At 46.4% G+C, this 23,467-nt stretch overlaps 1 protein-coding gene across 5 annotated transcripts in view; it reads left to right on the forward strand.

Moving 5' to 3' along the window:
* ENPP5 (ectonucleotide pyrophosphatase/phosphodiesterase family member 5) overlaps positions 1–23,467 on the forward strand; it is a 133,898-nt gene that overhangs the window by 14,821 nt on the left and 95,610 nt on the right. Inside the window, exon 2 of one of the 5 annotated variants that reach the window (XM_069236091.1) lies at positions 18,021–18,253. The exons of the other annotated variants lie outside the window; for them this stretch is intronic. The gene's annotated coding sequence lies outside the window, so the exon portion shown is untranslated. The remainder of the gene's footprint in view (positions 1–18,020; positions 18,254–23,467) is intronic. 5 annotated transcript variants of the gene reach the window in all.

Raw genomic sequence — 23,467 nt, forward strand, 5'->3', positions numbered from 1 at the left:
TTTGACAGAGGTGTTGCATCCGGCCTCAGCCGCGGCGGAGCCTCTATTACCTTTTAATGACGCTCTGCTGGATCCGGTTTTAGAGGTGTGGAAGAAGCCGGCATCTTCCCCAGCAGTTCACAGAGCCGTGGCCAGGAGGTATCGGACGGCTCCAACTGATCCTGGTTTCCTATCTAGGCACCCTACGCCGGAGAGCTTGGTTGTGCAGGCCTCCTGTTCGTCCAAATCAGCGCCTGGTTCTTTCCCGACGGTGCCTGGGGACAGAGACTCAAAAAAGCTAGAGGCGCAGTCGAAGAAGATTTTTTCGTCCTGCAGTCTGGCGTTAAAAGCCACTAATGCGACCTGTATCCTGGGGAGGTATATTCATGCTCTGATGGATGACATCTCCTCTTCGTTTACAGAGCTTCCCCAGGGTCTTTTGGATCTTGTCTCTGATGCCCAGGCTGCTGCGACCCAAATTATCCAGACGGGACTGGATACCACCGACTCGGTAGCCAGAGCAATGGGCACAACTGTGGTGGAAAGGAGACAGGCCTGGCTACGTAACTCGGGCTTTTCGGCAGATGTACAGTCCACATTGTTGGATCTCCCGTTTGATGGGGACAAACTGTTTGGGGCTAAGGCTGATTCGGCCTTGGAACGTTTTAAGGAGAGCAGGGCCACGGCTAAGTCGTTGGGACTCCAAGCTCCTTCTTCCACGGCCTCTTCCAGATTCTTCAGGAGGTTTCGTGGATTTGGGCGTGGCTCTTCCTCCTCTTCCTTTCGGGGAAGATATCAGCAACCTGCCTCTTCCCATCCCTATAGATCTTTTAGGGGGAGGGGTAGGGTCCGCACCAGGGGAGCCTCTCAGCAGCACTCTGCCTCTTCCTCATCCTCTGGCGGGGTGCAGCAGGGGAAGCAGCCTTAGGCTTCCACCATTTCCCACTCACTCCTCTCCTGTAGGGGGAAGATTACAGCATTTTCTCACCAAATGGGAGACTGTTACGTCGGACACTTGGGTTCTCAGTGTTGTGGGAAAAGGCTACACCCTTCCCTTTCGGGAGTTTCCGCCCCTCATCCCGCCCCGCCCTTCGTATTGTTCACAAGAACACCTCCTGTTGCTAGAACAGGAGGTAGAAGTCCTCCTTTTAAAGGGCGCGGTGGAGTTGGTCCCGGAGCAGGAAAGGGGTCAAGGAGTTTACTCAAGGTATTTCCTGATTCCCAAGAAGGATGGTCGTTTGAGACCAATTCTGGACCTGAGGATCTTGAATTGGTTCCTCAAGCAGGAAAAGTTCAAGATGCTGACCCTAGCACAGGTGCTTTTGGCGTTGAACATGGAAGACTGGATGGTGTCTGTCGACTTGCAGGATGCTTACTTTCATATCCCGATACTCAAGTCACACAGGAAGTATCTCCGGTTTGTGGTGGGATCGCAACACTACCAGTTTGCGGTCCTTCCGTTTGGTCTTACTTCAGCACCTCGAGTCTTCACGAAGGTGATGTCGGTGGTTGCGGCAGAGCTCAGAAGGAAGGGGATAGCAGTATTCCCTTACTTGGACGATTGGTTGATCAAAGCCAAGTCCCCGGAGCTTGTGTTGCGTCATCTGCAGTCAACAACCCAGTTGTTGTTCGACCTGGGCTTTTCGGTGAACGAGCCCAAATCTCACCTGGAGCCCTCTCAGCGCCTCCTGTTCATAGGGGCAGTACTGGATACGACATTGGGTCGGGCCTTTCCTCCGCCTCAGCGGATTCAAGATATTCAGGATTTGGTTCCAATGTTTCGAAATGGAGCGGTAGTTCCAGTCCTCAAGGTCCTTCGTCTGCTCGGTCTTTTTGCCTCCTGCATTCTGTTGGTCACGCATGCTCGCTGGCACATGAGGGCTCTTCAGTGGTGCCTCCGAAGGCAGTGGTCTCAACACAGAGGGGATCTAGAGGGTACTGTCAAGATCTCCAGAGATGCTGCTGTGGATTTGAAGTGGTGGATTGCAAGCAACAATCTTTCACAAGGAAAGCCGTTCCAGCAGTCGCCACCAGTGGCCACAGTCATAACGGATGCTTCCACTCTAGGGTGGGGAGCTCATCTGGGGGATCTGGAGATCAAAGGTCTTTGGTCTCCAGAGGAACAGATTTTTCACATCAATCTGTTAGAGTTACGGGCTGTACGTCTGGCTCTCAAGGCCTTCCTCCCTTCCCTTCGTGGTCAGTCGGTACAGGTCCTAACGGACAATACTACCACGATGTGGTACATAAACAAGCAGGGAGGAGTGGGGTCGTACCTTCTCTGCAGAGAAGCTCTTCGACTATGGTCCTGGGCAAAGGACCATCGGATTTGCTTGATAGCAAACCATCTGGCCGGAGTCTTGAACGTGCGTGCGGACAGTCTCAGTCGCCACTTCTCGGCAGACCACGAGTGGCGTCTCCATCCAGATCAAGTCCGTTTAATCTTCCAGAAGTGGGGGTTTCCTCGGGTAGATCTGTTCGCCACTCGAGAGAACGCGCATTGTCCGTTGTTCTGCAGCCTTCAGTATCCGATGCAGGAAGCGTTGGGGGACGCGTTTCAAATGACCTGGTGCGGCCAGTTGCTTTACGCGTTTCCTCCCATACCCTTGATTCCTCGAGTATTGAGGAAGATTCGCCAAGACCGGGCTCTAGTAATCGTAATAGCTCCGGATTGGCCAAGGAGGGTGTGGTACTCCGACCTTCTCCAACTCTCAACGTGCCCGCCGCTCCGTCTCCCTTTCAGGGCAGACCTCCTCTCGCAGTCGCAGGGGCAGGTTCTACACCCCAACCTCCAGAGTCTGCACCTACATGCCTGGAGATTGAACGGGGCAACCTGAGTTCCTTCTCTCTCCCGCCTGAGGTAGTGGATGTTATATTAGCGGCCAGGCGACACTCCACTAAATCTATCTACGCTAATAGGTGGTCTAAATTTGTTGCGTGGTGTGGAGAGAGGCAGATTGATCCTTTACAAGCTCATCTATCGGACGTTTTGTCTTTTGCTCTATCTCTGGCGCAGAAAGGTTGTGCAGTGGCTACCATTAAAGGTTATTTATCGGCCTTGTCAGCCTTCATATGTCTTCCAGACCAACCATCTTTATTTAAATCCCCTATTGTTATCAGATTCTTGAAAGGTCTTCTAAATCAATATCCTCCAAAGCCATTCGTTATGCCGCAATGGGATTTGTCCTTAGTCCTGACTTTCCTTATGGGGTCCCCTTTTGAACCTATGCATTCTTGCCCCTTGAGGTATTTGTTTTTAAAAACAGTCTTCCTGATAGCTATAACATCAGCAAGGAGAGTGAGTGAGTTGCAGGCCTTATCAGTAAAACCCCCTTATACAACTTTTTATGGGGATAAGGTGGTGTTGAGGACCAAGGCTGCTTTCCTCCCGAAGGTTGTTTCACCCTTCCATTTGGCTCAGGCAATTACTTTGTCCACGTTCTATCCTCCGCCTCATCCTTCCAAAGAGGAAGAAAGACTGCACCGTCTGGATCCAAAGAGAGCGTTGAGCTTCTTTATCGATAGAACAAAGGATTTCAGGCTGGAGGATCAGCTGTTTATTGGATACGTGGGCAAGAGGAGAGGAAAGGCAGTCCACAAGAGAACACTATCCAGGTGGGTTGTTCTTTGCATTAAAATATGTTACTCTTTGGCAAAGAAGGATCCTCCTGAGGGCATTAGAGCTCATTCCACCAGAGCTAAGTCGGCCACTTCGGCCTTAGCCAGAGGTGTTCCTGTGGTCGACATCTGCAAGGCCGCAACTTGGTCGTCCCTTCACACTTTTGCAAAACATTACTGTTTAGATTCTGAGGTTAGAAGGGACGGCCATTTTGCACGGTCAGTGCTGCAGGATTTCTTGGTTTGACCATTTAGGCACCCACCGCCGGGCGTGGTACTGCTTTGGGACTCTATTCATGAGGTGAGGAATCCACAGGTAGTTGTATCCATCAGAAGAACGAGTTACTTACCTTCGGTAACGACTTTTCTGGTGGATACATTAGCTACCTGTGGATTCCTCACGGTCCCACCCGCCTCCCCGTTGCCTTTATGGTCTTGCCAAGTAATCCTTGAGTGCGCTCCTCTTGATCTTTGAGGGTGCAATAGATGTATATATATAATATATTTATATATATATAGGTATATGTGTATATATCTTTATGTATATACTTGGTGTGTGTATATATTTTAAAAGAAAGAGTTTTATATATATATATATATATATATATATATATATATATATATATATATGTACATAAAAAAGATTTACAGTTATTCATACAATGTGGTGTATTTTTACAATATAATGGATGTTGCTTTGTTCTTTCATTGCATTGCCTGGTTGTTCTCATGCACGTAAAAAATGATTGGTACTGACGTCCGCACGTCGTCGAGGACCTCTTATTGCCTGTATGACGTCAGACGGCGTCGCGTGCGAGACAGTGACGTCCTCGTCGACGTGCAGAGACTAGTAAGAAGATTTCCGTCGAATGCTGGCGCCATGGGAGTATTCATGAGGTGAGGAATCCACAGGTAGCTAATGTATCCACCAGAAAAGTCGTTACCGAAGGTAAGTAACTCGTTCGTTAGTAGGTTTGCAGACTCAAAGGCATTCCAGCCCTGGAACTATTGCTTACTGCTTCCTCCAGCCCCAGTATGCAGATCTGCAGAAAGGTGGCAAAATAAGGAAATTGCTACAGTAGGGATTGAAACTGCAAGTATTCAAGCCCTATTATGGTAGTAGCCCTGGCATAATCAGAGAGGCTATTATCAGAGCTCTTACATAATGATATTGCTGCCATAATTTGTCGCCACACTACATGGCACCAAAGGGACAAGTAGATCTTTTTACAGGACAAGTAGATTTGAGAAGCAACCTGTCCCCTGGACAAGTAGATATTTTAATAAATTCCACACCCCTGCTTAAGAGTGCTAGGAGAGCTAATGATATATGCATAAGTAATGAGTTTGGAGTCAAGTCAGGAGGGTGGAGCTTCATTCTGATGTTATTCGATGACAGCCCTTGATCTTTGAGTTCAGTTCGAAAGCAAGTCTGAATAGTTCTGCCTTCAATGTCGTTTTGTTGATAGTAGAAAATTGTGACTGAATGCTGCAATTATTAAGAAGATGTTGATGTTCAAGAGTCGCTGACTTTTGCTATTTCCAGGCCAGAGCCCAGAGACTTTTGAAAGAAAGAGAGCTCTATTGAAGATCAAAAATGAATTAGTGACAAAATGATTACTGGCTCCGGTGTTCTTTCCTGTGAAATTGAAGGTGTTCCACCGGGATAGGACAGTTCTGCTTTTCCCAGTGATGCTTCAAATGCTTTACTAAACAGTCTAGAGGAGAACGGGGTGCATTGTTTTTTTGGTCAACCTTTTGCTCTTGTTTATGGCGATTTCACTTGTTTTCACTCAAAGTCTACTACTGTCGTAACCCTGAGGTTGCAAAGTCAGTTTGTGTTACCATTGGCAATGTGACTCTAAATGGCTGGAAGAGTTTTCCTTGAGGATGAGAATGTGCGCGCTGGATGCATGTCCAGCTATCTTTTCTGATTCTTCCTGCTTCCCTTCTTGACCCGCTTTAAAATCCTGGTGTCCCACATTGTTAATTTATTTCGGGATTTTATTACCCTATTGTGTGTTCAATATTGAAAGCAAGGAGAGAGAGTATGATGCTATATATTTTTAAATAAATGTGTATAACCGTATTTAGGTGCACTAAAGGCTATATGGTAACAAAGATTGTAGTTTTAAGCTGTTAAAAAAATTAAGAAACAGGTGGCAGCAGGAAAAAAGAGGGATAAAATCAGAAGGTAAAATGAAGGGAGGGACAGGTGAGGCGTTGAAGCAGAGGTGAGGCAGCTGGGATAGAGGTGGCTTGTATGGAACGGGGTGATGTAGCACAAGAGATATTAGTGGAGGTGGTGAATGAGGCAGATGACAGCGTGGAAAGCAGCATGGTAAAACAGGATGCTATAGAATGAAGAAGGCAATAGGGAAGGTGACAAGCATGAGAGATCATACATAACATCTTGCTCTATTGATGAGTCAGGTCCCCATTTCTGAACTAAATATCTTGATGCGTCTCTACTACATTTTATGTTCCTCCCTCCTGAATATCTTGTATTTAAGTGGTTGTTAGGATTGATGGCACAGACTGGGCCACTGACTGGAAGATATTCTAACTTTAAACCTGAGGAATGTTTAAATGTCATACTTCAATAAGAGTAAGAGAAAAGTGAAGCAAATGCGGGTTGTATTTCTTCTATTATATTTGCTTTGCCACTTTATTTGTAAAGAAAAAAAAATAAATTTTAGGGTTTGGCCAACTACATAGCCCTTTTTTCTACATTCAGGTGTATACAAAAATATGCCATGTTACAGATTTCCCTTTTGCGCTTTCAGTTGCAGATAGGACCTTATGAAATCTTGGGTGAAGGGAGTTACATTGCAGAGAAGATGTTCAGTTCCAAGTCTAAGAAGAATATGTTTCTTGTAGTGAGAATTTTTGCTTTCCACTGCAGCATCTTTTTAAAAGTAAAACTTTGGTGCACAGCGTCCTTTTGTTGTTCTCCGCCGCTGTCTCTCCTGCTAGGCCCATTTTGCTGGCTTTCATAATGCTTGGGACAGCAAGAAAGTGGGCTGGGAGAGTGGCCCAGTTGTGCCATGAATAGGATGTGAGTCAGGGGAGTAGGAGCTCAGGGTGTGAAGAGCAGCAAGACAGATGACCTCTATCATGTACATGGATCAAACGATTGACATCTTCCAGGACAAAGCACCATCAACAGGAGAAGGTTTCTGGCACCAATAACTGCTGGAACTGAGATGCAGACAGGTGCGCATCTGCTGGACTTTCTACTCTGCCCCGCGCCTTGAGACCCTAACGGGTGAGTAGTTGCGCTTTACAAGCACTAATTGATTGAACTCTAATACACATGTAATCTACACTGTCAAGCAAGCACAGGAGATCCTGGGCGCTATCAAAGTGCCAAAGAGGGCCCTCAGTCACGGTCACCCAAGGAGGACTCCAGTACAACCCATCCCGAGTCCTGCTGGGAAATTCTGCGCTCCACGAGGATAACTCAGTGGAAATAGACCGGCCCCTATTTTCTTTTTTTTTTTTTTTGGTTATATCCATTAGCGGCTATTGGAGGTCACTGAATTGGCTGAGGACATTGTCTTGGGACTTCTTCATTCAGCAGTGGCTGATTACATGCATCATCATGATTCTTTGCGACTCTAAAGGTGTTGACTTGGCCTGGCTCCCACTCTAGCAGCCACTGGGAAGGCAGATGGCAGGCCACAGCGCACTTCACCACTGCAGCAAGATGGTGAGATGTCTAGGGAATGGGGTTTGCAGTTGAAGAGGGGGGGGGGGTGAAAGCATCAGTTGGGAGGGTAAGAAGGGAGTGGACAGAGTGGGAAGGTTTTTTTGGGGACAACAACGGTGGGTACAGACAATGAGCAGTCCGCTTCACCCTTTCCCTAGATAGGTGGTAGACTGACGACCACAGATGCACCCTAGTAAGAGCTTACTTCCTTTAGCCATGATCAATGGTGCAACTTATGACTTGAAATGTTAAGGGGCTGAACTCCCTGGTTAAAGGACATAGGATTTTGGCAGATATAGTTTGCCTTCAGGAAACGAGCATGTGCTCCTCTGAGACATACCTAATGTGCCACATATTGTACCCCATGAAAATTCTTTTCAGCCACCAATAAGAAAAAGAGGGGGAGGGGTTTGGTAGGCATATATAAAGATTTTCAGTTTGAACACATAAAACTTGAGTAAGACCTGAGTGCGAGTTGCTTCCTCTACTTGGAAGGCGAGTGAGTGGATGGTCCAATTAATATCCTTAACCCCTTCTGTGCCCAGGACGTAATGGTTACGTCCTGAGGCACAGTGCTGCTGTGCCCAGGACGTAACCATTACGTCCTGTGCACAGAGCCCAGAGGGAGCGCTCTCGCTCCCTCTGTGGGGTTCCCCCCCACCCCCCCAAGTCAGAGATGGAAGGGGAAGCCCTTCCCCTCCCACCCCCGACCCTCCCAACCCCCCCTGTGACTTCAGCGCGCGCTGATTAGTCACAGGGTCTCCCCCATCGCGCTGGAAGCAGAGCTTCCAGCGCGATTGAAAAAGAAATGCTTTTGCATTTCTTTTTCAATCCCATGGGGGAGGCCCCGAGAGGCTTCAAAGGGAAGGAAATGTATTTCCTTCCCTTTGAAGTCTCTCACAGGTTTCAAAAGCCGGATTGCTTGCAATCCGGCTTTTGAAACCCCACTAGACACCAGGGATTTTTTTTTTTTTTCCTTGAAATTGGCAAAAGGGAGCGACCCCTTGGGCAAGGGTCGCTCCCAGGGGGGCATTTTTTTAGGAAGGCCTTTTCTGCCCCCCCTGGGGGCAGATTGGCCTATTATTAGGCCGATCTGCCCCCAGGGGGGGCAGAAACCTCTAGGCACCAGGGACCTTTTTTTTTTTTTTTTTTTTTTTTTTTTTTGTGATGATTTCTTTTTTTTTAGGTGGGGAGCGATCCCTTAGGCAAGGGTCGCTCCCCTACGGGGCAATATATATTTAGGCCATTTCTGCCCTCCTTGGGGGCAGATTGGCCTATTTTGATAAGGCCAATCTGCCCCCAAGGGGGTCAGAAACCATTAGACACCAGGGAGTTTGTTTTTGCGCGCGAATGTCACGCAACAAAGCGACCCCTTTGGCAAGGGTCGCTCCCAGGGGGGGCAATTTTTTGGGAAGGCCTTTTCTGCCCCCCCTGGGGACAGATCGGCCTATTATTAGGCCGATCTGCCCCCAGGGGGGGCAGAAACCTCTAGGCACCAGGGATCTCTTTTTTTTTTTTTTTTTCTTTTTGTTATGTTTTCTTTTTTTTTTAGGTGGGGAGCGACCCCTTAGGCAAGGGTCGCTCCCCTAGGGGGCAAATTATATTTAGGCCATTTCTGCCCCCCTTGGGGGCAGATTGGCCTATTTTGATGAGGCCAATCTGCCCCCAAGGGGGGCAGAAACCATTAGACACCAGGGAGTTTTTTTTTGTGCGTGAAGGCAAGGGTCGCTCCCTGGGGGTTTGTGGGGGGGGGATTATTTTAGGCCATTTCTGCCCCCCTGAGGGGGTAGATCAGCCTATTTCGATTCGGCTGATCTGCCCCCAAGGGGGGCAGAAACCACTAGGCACCTGGGATTTTTTTGTTTTTCTGTTTTACAGATGGGGAGCGACCCCCTTGGACAAGGGTCGCTCCCCTGGAGGGGCAAAATGTATTTAGGCCATTTCTGCCCGCTTTGGGGGCAGATCGGCCGATTTTAAGTCAATCTGCCCCCAAGGGGGGCAGAAACCACTAGGCACCAGGGATCTTTTTTTTGCGCCGTCACACAAGGGGAGCGACCTTGTAGTCAAGGGTCGCTCCCCGGGGGGGGGTAGGGGTGGGGGGGGACAAAATTATTTTAGGCCATCTCTGCCCCCCCTGGGGGCAGATCGGCCTATTGGTATTAGGCCGGTCTACCCCCAGGGGGGGCAGAAACCTCTAGGCGCCAGGGCAAATTTTTTTTTTGTGTTTTTTTTTATTGGTTTGGTGTTTTTTTTAGAGAAGGGGAGCGACCCATCAGGCAAGGGTCGCTCCCCTGTGGGGCAAATTGTGTTTAGCCCATTTCTGCCCCCCTTGGGGGCAGATTGGTCGATTTTAGGTCAATCTGCCCCAAGGGGGCAGAAACCACTAGGCACCGGGGATTTGTTTTTTGGCGCCAATGTCACGCAGGGGGAGCGACCCCGTAGGCAAGGGTCCCTCCGGGGGGGGGGGGGGGGGGGGGGAGTGGGTGTTCGGGGGGAAATTTATTTTAGGCCATTTCTGCCCCCCCCTGGGGGCAGAAACCTCTTGTTGCCAGGGCAAAATTTTTTTTTTTTTTTTTTTTTTTGTTTGTTTGGTTTTTTTTTTTGAGATGGGGAGCGACCCATCAGGCAAGGGTCGCTCCCCTGGGGGGCAAATTGTGTTTAGGTCAATCTGCCCCCAAGGGGGCAGAAACCACTAGGCACCGGGAATTTGTTTTTTGGCGCCAATGTCACGCAGGGGTAGCGACCCCGTAGGCAAGGGTCGCACCTGTGCAGGGGGGGTTTGGGGGGGTGGGGGGTCAAATTTATTTTAGGGCATTCCCCCCCCCCCCTGGGGCCGGCTGAGCTAGAGGCCAAAATCCACAGGTAGGCACTTTGCAAAAAACACCTCTGTTTTCTGTGAAAAAATATGTTGTGTTTTGGGCCATTTCCTTTTGTGGGCGCTAGGCCTACCCACACAAGTGAGGTACCATTTTTATGGAGAGACTTAGGGGAACGCTGGGTGGAAGGAAATTTGTGGCTCCTCTCAGATTCCAGAACTTTCTGTCACCGAAATGAGAGGAAAAAGTGTTTTTTAGCCAGATTTTGATGTTTGCAAAGAATTCTGGGTAACAGAACCTGGTCAGAGCCCCGCAAATCACCCCATCTTGGATTCCCCTAGGTCTCTAGTTTTCAAAAATGCGCTGGTTTGCTAGGTTTCCCCAGGTGCCGGCTGAGCTAGAGGCCAAAATCCACACGTAGGCACTGTTTTCTATGAAAAAATGTGATGTGTCCACGTTGTGTTTTGGGCCATTTCCTGTCACGAGCGCTAGGCCTACCCACACAAGTGAGGTATCATTTTTATCGGGAGACGTGGGGGAACGCTGGGTGGAAGGAAATTTGTGGCTCCTCTCAGATTGTAGAACTTTCTGCCACAGAAATGTGAGGAACATGTGTTTTTTAGCCAAATTTTTAGGTTTGCAAAGGATTCTGGGTAACAGAACCTGGTCCGAGCCCCGCAAGTCACCCCTCCTTGGATTCCCCTAGGTCTCTAGTTTTCAGAAATGCACAGGTTTGGTAGGTTTCCCTAGGTGGCGGCTGAGCTACAGGCCAAAATCTACAGGTAGGCACTTTTCTAAAAACAGGTCTGTTTTCTGTGATGTGTCCACGTTGCGCTTTGGGGTGTTTCCTGTTGCGGGCGCTAGGCCTACCCACACAAGTGAGGTATCATTTTTATCGGGAGACGTGGGGGAACGCTGGGTGGAAGGAAATTTGTAGCTCCTCTCAGATTCCAGAACTTTCTGCCACAAAAATGTGAGGGACATGTGTTTTTTTAGCCAAATTTTGAGGTTTGCAAAGGATTCTGGGTAACAGAACCTGGTCCGAGCCCCGCAAGTCACCCCTCCTTGGATTCCCCTAGGTCTCTAGTTTTCAGAAATGCACAGGTTTGGTAGGTTTCCCTAGGTGCCGGCTGAGCTAGAGGTCAAAATCTACAGGTAGGCACTTCGCAAAAAACACCTCTGTTTTTTTCAAATATTTAGGATGTGTCCACGTTGCGCTTTGGGGTGTTTCCTGTCGCCGGCGCTAGGCCTACCCACGCAAGTGAGGTACCATTTTTATCGGGAGACTTGGGGGAACGCTGGGTGGAAGGAAATTTGTAGCTCCTCTCAGATTCCAGAACTTTCTGCCACAAAAATGTGAGGGACATGTGTTTTTTTAGCCAAATTTTGAGGTTTGCAAAGGATTCTGGGTAACAGAACCTGGTCCGAGCCCCGCAAGTCACCCCTCCTTGGATTCCCCTAGGTCTCTAGTTTTCAGAAATGCACAGGTTTGGTAGGTTTCCCTAGGTGCCGGCTGAGCTAGAGGCCAAAATCTACAGGTAGGCACTTCGCAAAAAACACCTGTTTTTTTCCAAAATTTAGGATGTGTCCACGTTGCGCTTTGGGGTGTTTCCTGTCGCCGGCGCTAGGCCTACCCACGCAAGTGAGGTATCATTTTTATCGGGAGACTTGGGGGAACGCTGGGTGGAAGGAAATTTGTAGCTCCTCTCAGATTCCAGAACTTTCTGCCACAAAAATGTGAGGGACATGTGTTTTTTTAGCCAAATTTTGAGGTTTGCAAAGGATTCTGGGTAATAGAACCTGGTCCGAGCCCCGCAAGTCACCCCTCCTTGGATTCCCCTAGGTCTCTAGTTTTCAGAAATGCACAGGTTTGGTAGGTTTCCCTAGGTGCCGGCTGACCTAGAGGCCAAAATCTACAGGTAGGCACTTCGCAAAAAACACCTCTGTTTTTTTCCAAAATTTAGGATGTGTCCACGTTGCGCTTTGGGGTGTTTCCTGTCGCCGGCGCTAGGCCTACCCACGCAAGTGAGGTATCATTTTTATCGGGAGACTTGGGGGAACGCTGGGTGGAAGGAAATTTGTAGCTCCTCTCAGATTCCAGAACTTTCTGCCACAGAAATGTGAGGGACATGTGTTTTTTTAGCCAAATTTTGAGGTTTGCAAAGGATTCTGGGTAACAGAACCTGGTCCGAGCCCCGCAAGTCACCCCTCCTTGGATTCCCCTAGGTCTCTAGTTTTCAGAAATGCACAGGTTTGGTAGGTTTCCCTAGGTGCCGGCTGAGCTAGAGGCCAAAATCTACAGGTAGGCACTTCGCAAAAAACACCTCTGTTTTTTTCCAAAATTTAGGATGTGTCCACGTTGCGCTTTGGGGTGTTTCCTGTCGCCGGCGCTAGGCCTACCCACGCAAGTGAGGTGTCATTTTTATCGGGAGACTTGGGGGAACGCTGGGTGGACGGAAATTTGTAGCTCCTCTCAGATTCCAGAACTTTCTGCCACAGAAATGTGAGGGACATGTGTTTTTTTTTAGCCAAATTTTGAGGTTTGCAAAGGATTCTGGGTAACAGAACCTGGTCCGAGCCCCGCAAGTCACCCCTCCTTGGATTCCCCTAGGTCTCTAGTTTTCAGAAATGCACAGGCTTGGTAGGTTTCCCTAGGTGCCGGCTGAGCTAGAGGCCAAAATCTACAGGTAGGCACTTCGCAAAAAACACCTGTTTTTTTCCAAAATTTAGGATGTGTCCACGTTGCGCTTTGGGGTGTTTCCTGTCGCCGGCGCTAGGCCTACCCACGCAAGTGAGGTATCATTTTTATCGGGAGACTTGGGGGAACGCTGGGTGGAAGGAAATTTGTAGCTCCTCTCAGATTCCAGAACTTTCTGCCACTGAAATGTGAGGGACATGTGTTTTTTTAGCCAAATTTTGAGGTTTGCAAAGGATTCTGGGTAACAGAACCTGGTCCGAGCCCCGCAAGTCACCCCTCCTTGGATTCCCCTAGGTCTCTAGGTTTCAGAAATGCACAGGTTTGGTAGGTTTCCCTAGGTGCCGGCTGAGCTAGAGGCCAAAATCTACAGGTAGGCACTTCGCAAAAAACACCTCTGTTTTTTTCCAAAATTTAGGATGTGTCCACGTTGCACTTTGGGGTATTTCCTGTCGCCGGCGCTAGGCCTACCCACGCAAGTGAGGTATAATTTTTATCGGGAGACTTAGGGGAACGCTGGGTGGAAGGAAATTTGTAGCTCCTCTCAGATTCCAGAACTTTCTGCCACAGAAATGTGAGGAACATGTGTTTTTTTAGCCAAATTTTGAGGTTTGAAAAGGATTCTGGGTAACAGAACCTGGTCCGAGCCCCGCAAGTCACCCCTCCTTGGATTCCCCTAGGTCTCTAGTTTTCAGAAATGCACAGGTTTGGTAGGTTTCCATAGGTGCCGGCTGAGCTAGAGGCCAAAATCTACAGGTAGGCACTTCGCAAAAAACACCTCTGTTTTCTTCCAAAAACTTGGATGTGTCCACGTTGCGCTTTGGGGCGTTTCCTGTCGCGGGCGCTAGGCCTACCCACACAAGTGAGGTATCTTTTTTATCGGGAGACTTGGGGGAACATAGATTAGCAAAACAAGTGTTATTGCCCCTTGTCTTTCTCTACATTTTTTCCTTCCAAATATAGGAGAGTGTGTAAAAAAGACATCTATTTGAGAAATGCCCTGTAATTCACATGCTAGTTTGGTCACCCCGGAATTCAGATATGTGCAAATAACCACTGCTCCTCAACACCTTATCTTGTGCCCTTTTTGGAAATACAAAGGTTTTCTTGATAGCAATTTTTTACTCTTTATATTTCAGCAAATGAATTGCTTTATACCCGATATAGATTGAAAACGCACGTCAGGGTGCAGCTCATTTATTGGCTCTGGGTTCCTTGGGTTCTTGATGAACCTACAAGCCCTATATATCCCCGCAACCAGAGGAGTCCAGCAGACGTAACGGTATATTGCTTTCGATAATCTGACATTGCAGGGAAAAGTTACAGAGTAAAACGTAGAGAAACATTTATGTTTTTTTCACCTCAATTTCAATATTTTTCTTTTTCAGTTATTATTTTCTGTAGGAAACCCTTGTAGGATCTACACAAATGACCCCTTGCTGAATTCAGAATTTTGTCTACTTTTCAGAAATGTTTAGGTTTCTGGGATCCAGCATTGATTTCATGCCCATTTCTGTCACTGACTGGAAGGAAGCTGAAAGCACAAAAAACTGCAAAAATGGGGTATGCCCCAGTAAAATGCCAAAATTGTGTTGAAAAATTGGGTTTTCTGATTCAAGTCTGCCTGTTCCTGAAAGCTGGGAAGCTGCTGAGTTTAGCACCGCAAACCCTTTGTTGATGCCATTTTCAGGGGGAAAACCACAAGCCTTTTTCTGCAGCCACTTTTTCCAATTTTTTTGAAACAAACGAAATTTTCACTGTATTTTGGCCAATTTCTTGGCCTCTTTCAATGGAACCCACAAAGTCTGGGTACCTCTAGAATCCATAGGATGTTGGAAAAAAAGGACGCAAATTTGGCTTGGTTAGCTTATGTGGACAAAAAGTTATGAGGGCCTAAGCGCGAACTGCCCCAAATAGGCAAAAAAAGGCCCGGCACAGGAGGGGGAAAAGGCCTGGCAGCGAAGGGGTTAATAACTGCGCACCAAACACTGCCCAGAAGGTTTTCATATTGCAGGTGCTTTGGTAATGGAGGCTGGAATCCTCGTGATCTTCTCTTGGCCTTTAACATAGTGCTGTATGGACACCTAATTTGTCAACCCTGCACAACTATTCCTTAGGCGCTATGTTGGGGACATTGCTGAGTGAGGTGAGGGAAGAGAACTCAAAAGGGAAGGAGTATGCCTTTTTCTCCCACATCCACAGATGATAGTTATGCATAGACCTGATATGGGGGACCCGAAGTTGGGTGGAGAACACCCAAGGTGATCCATGGGTCAACTGCGATTGCTGACCACACCTATGTGACCTGGAAAGGCCCGCAAGCAGGGGACCGCGCGGTTCGATGGAACCATTCTTGGAGGTGGGCCAGTGCTCCACTCTGAGGAAGAATGTCGCTGACACAGTCTGCCAGAGCACACTCTAGGATTCATTTAAAGCAGTGTCATGTGGCCAGTGGAGATGGCCTTGGTCCACCAACTCTCTCTCGGGTGCTGGAGGAGGCACTAAAGGTGAGGGAGGAGGATTGCCTGAAGACTAGGTCGTTGTGTTCCCTCCAAGCCCTGAATAGGATGAGCGTGCGCCTGGGTCTGCTGGCAGCAGAGAAGGCAGAGAAAATATTACTGCACATACTCCAGAAATTCTTTAAGAAGGCCAGCAAGACTGACTCCCTGCTGGTTAAGAGACTGAGATGTGCAAAAATGATGAAGAGAATACTGATCCTAAAAGGGGCGGTGGTTCGCCCCCTTTGAGGAAATGAGGAAAAAGGCAAGGCTCCAGACCTATCACACAACCCCTTACTCAGAGAAGCGAGTAGATCTGGGAGAAGTGAGAACGTTCATTGGATCGGCAGGCCTGCCCCAACTCACGCAGGTAAACATGGAATCCCTGGAACAACTGATCACCTCTGATGAGGTCCTCAGAGTTTTCAAAGACTTACCCCTGAACAAATATCCGGGTCCTGATGGCCTCACTAACACGTTCTACAAATCCTTTAAACCAGACCTGACCTCTCAGCTGGTAGCTACATTCAGCTCCTTATAATCGACTCTGTCACACCGATGATGAACAAAGCCTACCGTAGGCTTAAACACAAGGGGGTAAACTGCAGGACCTCTGTAAGGTATATCGACCTATGGTCCTAATGAACTCCAACATCAAGATTTTCACAAAGGTCCTGGCTGACCGACTAATACCCCATCTGCCACACTTGATCCACCCGGATCAGTCAGGGTTGTGCCTTTGATGCTGACAATATCCGCCAGGTGCTCTACTTTATTGAGAGTATAATGTGGATTTGAGGAGCACTGCTTGTCACCCATGAGGGTATCCAGGTGCTGTGTAGAATATAAGGCATCCTGTTCCAAAACCCCTCTCACCATTCTGCCGTTGGCTGCTGAAAATGCATTTAACGGGTTGAGCTGGAAGTTCTTGTTTTAACGTGCTTGAGCAGATAGGCTTAGGTCTCCGCATGAAGACCTAGATAGCGGGAACCTACAGATCACCAGTGGCCAGAGCGCTCGTCAACTGAACCGTCGCAGCACAAATACTCCTTCATAGGGGGACTTGCTTTGTGTGTCCCTTAACTCCATTGCTGTTCACACCGTTTATTTAATCAGGAAGCACCCATACATCCAGGGTATGATGTTCACCACAGAATGTCATTATGCTGTACATTTCGACAACAAAATTCATTGCACCATTATATGCATCGATAACAATATAACTGCAGTAGCTATAAAATGGTTAATTAGCTGTACACCATCACAGGGCAGAGCATGATATAGAAAAGGTAGTGAAAAAATGGGCATAGTGAGCTAAGTAAGAATTAGGGAAAAGAGAGCGGGAGTGTACAGTGGAAGAGATAGAGGGCGAGAGGAGATGGTGGCAGAATTATGTCAGTGGCATGAGAGTGATACTGATGAAGGAAAAACATTAGTGAGCCTTGTGAAAAACAGTAAAAATCTGGGAGCTGGAGAAAGCAAAAGGGTTGTAGAGGACAAGAGAAGAGAATATGCATGTGGTGAATCGTGAAGGTAAAGGTCTGCAAAGTGGAAACTCTTGGAGGAGTTGAGAATTAAGCCTAATATTTGGAGTTCCTGGGAACATGGAGAACTAGACAGAAGTCTTTTTGGATTTGGTTTTGAAAAGGGTTTTTAATGATGCTTTATTTTTCAGTCCTTGTATAGCAGCAAGAAGACTAAGACACTTGCTAGACCGAAGACGGCAGCGTTGAAGGTTCTATTCCAGGGTTCAAAGTGTTTTGAAAATCAGTTTTAAGTAAATGTGCATAAAGTTATCAAGACGTGTAAGCACAGCTTTGTATTTCAGAGCGTAATTGTCTCATCTTTCAGAGCAGCATGTTAGACCCAGCATCCTTGTAGTTGTTTTCCCCCAAACATTTTGCCTTCAGACCTGCCAACGGGTTGAGCACAGGTTTAGGTTTGGCTTGTGCCTCACCCTAACTAGGATTGTGGTTGCTGCTTGACCAGGATTCACTCCCTAGTCAAGCAACAACCCAATTTCTTACAAGCATCGTTCAAGAGATTCTTACCAAGCTCTTGCCTTCTTTCAAGTTCGGGCAGCTAAAAGCGGGAGCCATGACTCCACCTATTTCTCAACTGAGCAATAGTAGTTTGCTAGCTCAACAAATGTAGCATCACTGGCCGCAATTGATGGATCAGGCAATAAGAAGAGACCTGGTTGCAGAACAAATGGCAGAGATTCATTTAGGACAGTGGTCTCAGTTCACCGCACCTTTGAAGTAATTGGTCATAAGTATGTCATTCCCCAATTCTAGAAAATGGAACAATTGTCTGAGAAGATATAGTTACCCCTTTCCTACATTTTACAGAAGAGGGAAGCATTGTCTGGGAAATTGTAAGCCCCCTTAGCAAGGATGTGATTCAGTTATAGTGGATGACATTGGCAAAGGAGCGTACTTGATAATTCTCCTAGTACGGAAGCTGATGTGTGTTTTCCAGCTAGTAATGGACTGCTAAGGCTCAGACTGAAACGAACTCCGTAGTGCATATGAATCTGATCGATGCTTACTTTTTTGTTTTCATACCAAGGAAACTCAGTTTAAAGTCAACTAAGAACATTTTCAGTTTACAATATTGCCATTTTAATTGCAGACAGCATTAGTCGTGTTCACTAAAGGTCAAGTGTCCTTATCCCACTTTGTTTTAAACCTCCTCTTTAGGTTGTGTTTCACAATTAAAGCATTCCCTGAACATTACCTGTTAGACCCGACAACAAGACCCCTTCGAAACAAGACATGGTGGAAATCATGAAGAAACAAGGAAAGCCATCTGCAAAAGAACCAAAGCTTCTGAGGGAACTATAAACCAGATAGTACACAAAGATGCCAAAAAAAGTGTAGCCATAAGATTGACAACCAAGTCACCCAATGCAGGAACTCAACCATTTGGAATGGTAAGGACCACTTCTGTCAAAAGATGGGCGTTGGTACTTTGAAATCAAAATACAAGAAAATAATGGAGGGGGAAAGTAAAAAATTTTGTGGCGGGAGTGGGCAGTGGAAAGGAAGTAGGATCCGGCCACACAATCTGAAATATTGCTTGGTATCTTGTGAGTTGTGAGAAGATGTTTATGCTGTTTCCTATAGTCCTGGACGCATTCTGCTGTTCCAATGTAATTGGGAAATGTCATGTTCATCACTGTTGAGGGTAATTCAGAATTTAGTTTTTCTTACCCTGAATCCAACACAAACCAAGTAATGGTATCCGCTACTACCTCTGGCACACATATATGGCACTGAAGAGTCCTTACTTCCCCGACTGCATTATGGTATTCATACCACAGTACCACATTACATGCTTTTTCATATAAGGACTCTTACAACTAATGATCCAGTGAAATAGTGTTAAGGAGGGAGAATGCCCATATGCCATGACTGTTACAGCTTTGAGTGGTTATAATTTCAGTTTAGTCAAAATGTGAATGACAATGATATGATCATAGGCTCTGTGGGGGACTTACCCAATGTCCTTTTCTTTGTTTTATTGCTTGTATACGCTCTGGCAGGTGGCTAAAGCTGTCTCTAGCCAGGGATAATGAACGAAGAACCACTTCTTTGTCCAATGAAATATTAAATATCTTACCTTCCAAAAATTTTCAACCGGTGGTGCAGGCTCAGAATTTTCATAACATTGACTTGATAATTGCTATTTTCTTCCCAGATAAATCTCCTTTTGAAGGATTTGGAGGGGGGCGAAGGGGAGCAGTGTTAGAATGTGTTGTCAGAAGCTCTTACCTCTACATGACATTCCTGCACAAAGTGCTACCCTGAAGCTCTTGAACATTCAGGAGCAGAAGAGATTGAAAGGGAGCGCAGGGTGTTTGGTGTGTAGACAGAGGTTTCACATCTCAGAGGGACATGCAGTGGTGCACACCCAAGTAATGTCAAGAAGAACTACATGTTCCTTGGAACCACAGAACCCTCAGGAGACTTGGAAATTTGGCATCTTTCTTTAAGGTTTGAAACATGAGTTTTTCATGGTCTATCATATCCTTTTAAGGCCATCCTGATGCATAGCTGCTGTAGACAAGACTTGTTGTAAGAAATCTTGAAGCCTGTTATTGTGAAAGTCGATGAAGTACCTATTTGGAATAAATGGAGTATTCTTGTACCACACTTGTGAAAGATATTGTTGTTTTCACAAGGTATTTTACATTAGGATTACATACTCCAGTTTTATGCTTCATTTGTTTTCACAAGGTGTTATTTGTTGGGATTAAAACCTCTGTATTGTTTCCATTAGTTTTGTAAGAGAAGCCGTTGAAATCAAGTTGGCACAGACTTATTGTTGTGTGGTATGGAGCTACTGGATTTAGAATGTATAATATTAAAGGGGTAAAGGTGAATCATATGATATCAGTGAATGATTTTCATATTACAGTTATTTCTCTTCAACAAATGTCATATAGTAACTCAAAGTATTATTTGTGGTTGCCTTATCAACTTGAATTATATTACAGATCAGGAGAAATATCTAATTTCATTCCAGCATTTAGAATGGGAAATAAAGAGAGCCCGAAAGTATATCATATACGTTATTAGAAATTAATTTCCACAGCCAACACTGTAGATATCGACGCTGCTTCACTGCGAGTAAAGTCCAGTTGTACAACCAAGCAGTGTGAGCCAGTGTCTCATTTCTCTCATTTATCCCATTCACCTCTCCCTGGGTCTACTTGTAACCTAGACAGAAAAAGTATAAGGTTGTTATGTGGTTCCAGAAAATAGAGGAAGCTCTCATTGCTCCTGTTGGATCTGCATTGCAAAATTAGTACATCTTGGCAAAGAGTAATCCCTCAGTTTTACAAATGAGTACAATAGTAAGTGTTGTTGTTAGCATCAGAATTGCTGATCCAGTCTTCATCACCTTGGATACATTAGAAAATAAATCCAGAGTTCACAAAATCAGTTTGTCAAAAAAACAAAAGGCAAAGAGCCAGATTTAGATCTTGGCGGTCTTGCCGCCAAGCCATGTCTGTGGCAGCCCGGAAAAGACTGCCACGTCCACGGTCTCTTGCCCGATTTATTTAGAAGCATTGTGGCCAAGCCAAGGAATGCCTCGACTGAGTGTACTCTATCACTCCAGCTGCTTCCCGCAGCTGACGTGGTGGACTCTAACGCTGACAATTATCACTCTGTCACCGCCCTCGTGGCGCCATCCTGCCAAGCCACTTTAGATCACAGAGGTGTGCTGGAGGTTGTCAGCAGCAGGCCCAGGACGTGGGACCCATCATTATAGTACCATGGCTGTGGCCATTGGTTGGATGCTAGTACCCCACACCTGTTGCAAATTGGACAATTGTGAACACCTGCAAAACACACTAAAAAACACCCTCCATTTCAGACCACGATCCTTTGCCGTTCCACTGCCGATGATCAGCCAGCCAAATCCCTACCATAGGAGACCGGCTTTTTGATTCTGTTTACACCTCCCTCCGTCTTTTTTGTTGAATCTAATTTTCTTACAGTACCCTTCAATTTTTTGAGCACTAGTTTTGTTTAGATATATTTCAGAATGTCAGGGAGACGAAATCCTTGTTTCACAGAGGGAAAATTGTCTGTCATGGTGGATGAAATTATAGTAGAGCCACAATTGCTTGGAGCACAAGTCCAAAATACTACCATTTCCCATAAAAGGCAAATGTAGACCAGAATAGTTGACACTGTGAATACAGTAGCTAACAACCTGCGCACACAGGAGGACATTAGAAGAGGTGGAAAGACCTGCAAGGGAAGGTTCATTCACTGGCCTCCAAGCGTCACCTGGAGTCCCTGAGGACTAGTAGTGGTTCTTTCCTCCCATTATAACTCATTCAGTGGGAGAAGAAGGTCTTGCAAATCCTCCATCCTGAAGGCCTGACTGGAATCCCTTGTGGAGTGCAGACTGGTAAGTCAGACCTATGTATGTCTCCCTAATCGCCAATGGAGTTCTGCCCTTAAGATAGACTTTTAGAATGGTACAACAACCTTAACAACACAAATACATCTATTTGTGACTAAACAAACTCTTTTGTGTTATACAAATTACCAGCAGCATAGGTGTATATCTCCTTCTGACATAATGCAATATGGACAGTCAGATTTGTGTTGCCCCCCATGGATAATTCCTTGCATGGGCTCTGCCCATTACTATCAGTGTAATGTTGTTGTGCTTCCAAAAATAGGTCCAAAACTACATCCATTGTCAACGGTGAGTATGATGTTCCTAAGTTGTATTTTCTCCTAGTCACATAATTATATCTATATATGTGTGTACCAGTTGCAAACGTGTTTTCATCTCTAAGATAGTCTTTGAAAGTGATATGTGTAACATTTTTCAAACAAGTATTGTCCATAGTGTTGGCAGATGACTATAGCAACCATGATGCTCTGTTATTGAATCTGAAAAACAATAATGGAATGTAATGGTGCTACACTGTTCTTTACTTTTCTATGCACACACATTTAGAAAAACCAGTGCGTTAGTCAATCGCCATGTCATGTTGTGGATTAAAATATCACTTCTTGTATACATCAAACACGTTGACAACTGTTCATGCCTACAGTAAATTGATAAAAATGCTTACATTATTCATAGTCTGTTGAATCCAAGATATCGAAAAATGTGTTGTGGCATGCTGAACAGAATTAGCAGCCACACAAAAGTGAAATTTTACTGTCCATATGATGACTAATTAGAGTATTATGTGCATTATGAACCACTTTATATCCAATGAATTTCAGCCTGCTACGCCTTGGAATGGTCCAATACTCCATTCTACTCACCACGGTGTTGGGTTCAGAGTGTCTCACATGTAACCTACAAATCTGAACTAACACTTTGGCCTTTCAGGACATCTCTACAAGGTCAGCACTGGAGTTGTCATCTGTGTAAATCAGTCTGCATGGGTAAAACAATGAAAATAATACAAAGGCTCAATCAGTCAATCTCACTCTTTCTTGGTTTTAGGTTGGCCCTTTTGTAGACCAAGACACATGAAATGCATAAACTATATTCGTATCACATGTCTTCTATATCCTTCAAAGCTCCAACCACCTGGCCCAGTGCACCATTGTCTGTCAGCCAAGACACCTCCCTCCAGGTCAGGACTCCATTGCTGCAAGTCCGGATGATAAGGAGCAAGCTGGTCCATCTGGTCTGTCTGGTCACACAGCATCAGTGAGTTAAACCCAGTCCACAGCTCCACCTCCCACCACAGCTGCAACAAGACCTCCTCTTGAGTACCCCTCCACTTCCTGTGCACCGAGAACCAGCACACCAGTCCTGTGCCCCTAGTCCTGGCTACTGTTGAGCTACTGGCAACTCAGCCTCCAGTTCTGCCAGGATGCAGTGGTTTGGGGCACACGACAAAGGGCACAGGCTAGTGGGGGTAGGGCTCGTAGGAGGTAATCTGTGAGCTAGCCAAGGGAGGCTACTGGGGTTTTAGTTAGCCAGACCAACATTGACCAAGTCTTGGGACCAGTCCAACAGTCCCAAGACATGATGGGCCAGGACCTAAACGAGCTCCGGGACATTAAATAGGTGCAGAGGGAGAACAGTCCAGGGATGCAGAACATGAATTCCAATTTGTGCTCCTTGACTGGGGTGATGTATGACATTTACCACATTATGTGCAGGGCTTTTCCCAGTCCATCTGCCGTGCCTGTGGTCCCTCAACTTCTGGCCAAAGTACAACACTACCAGACACAGACAGGGAGGTCCTGCCACAGGATGGGCCTATCCCTACTATCCCTGTCCCTGCACCTGAGGGCCCCCAGCAACCCCCTCACCCTTACCCCCCCAGAAGGGACGGTGATCTGGACCAGCAGCAGAGGATGGCAAGACCAACACCACCGCCGCCAAGAGTCGCCTTCTGTAGCTACCATTCACTCTCTGGACTGTTTCATGGACACATTTACGTTTTGAGAGGATAGTAGTGTTTTGGATATTGGGCTTCAAACTATTCAGCTGTATTACCATGTTTCCATCCACCATGATAGACTATTTTTAGTTTATTTCCTCTTATTGTATTTCACCTAGCACTCGTTTTCTTCGTCTTAATAAATGTAATGGAATCATAGTTCAAGACTCCTGTTTGATTATTTGTACCATTTCCTTTGTCATGTGC

This window comes from Pleurodeles waltl, chromosome 5 (assembly GCF_031143425.1).
Source record: "Pleurodeles waltl isolate 20211129_DDA chromosome 5, aPleWal1.hap1.20221129, whole genome shotgun sequence".
Taxonomy (NCBI): Eukaryota; Metazoa; Chordata; class Amphibia; order Caudata; family Salamandridae; genus Pleurodeles; species Pleurodeles waltl.